Below are 619 nucleotides of genomic sequence, written 5' to 3' on the forward strand. Positions count from 1 at the left end.
TTCTTAATTTATCATCAGACATAAGAGAACACAACTCCTTTATGGGGACTGAAATTACAAGTACACATCACAGAGAGAATCCAACTGTGAAGCTGTAAACATGCCTCAAAATTTTCAGCGGTTTCATTTTTTCTTCTGAAGTTTTCCGTATACACAAACATAAAAGACATACACCACTCACGACACTCACAGACATATTGTATTCAATTTGGTGTGTACAGCTAATCATAGGCCTTCTGCATGTTAATACCCATAATTCACACTTACACATTGTAAAAATGAGAAATTCACAATGAATGATGTTGGAATATTGAGCCTTAGAAGAACGTGATTATGGGATCTGAGTTACATAACAGGCAGCTATAACCTAGGCAGCTGTAACCTTTGTTCCTCTTATTGTAAAAGAATACTTTTCTTGGGGGTCGGAGCAAGATGGCCGAATAGGAACAGCTCCAGTCTCCAACTCCCAGTGTGAGCAACACAGAAGACCGGTGATTTCTGCATTTTCAACTGAGGTACTGGGGTCATCTCACTAGGGAGTGCCAGACAATCGGTGCTGGTCAGCTGCTGCAGCCCGACCAGCGAGAGCTGAAGCAGGGCGAGGCATCGCCTCACCTGG

The sequence above is a fragment of the Rhinopithecus bieti genome, unplaced genomic scaffold, assembly GCF_001698545.2.
Source record: "Rhinopithecus bieti isolate Rb0 unplaced genomic scaffold, ASM169854v2 scaffold_648, whole genome shotgun sequence".
NCBI classification, from domain to species: Eukaryota; Metazoa; Chordata; class Mammalia; order Primates; family Cercopithecidae; genus Rhinopithecus; species Rhinopithecus bieti.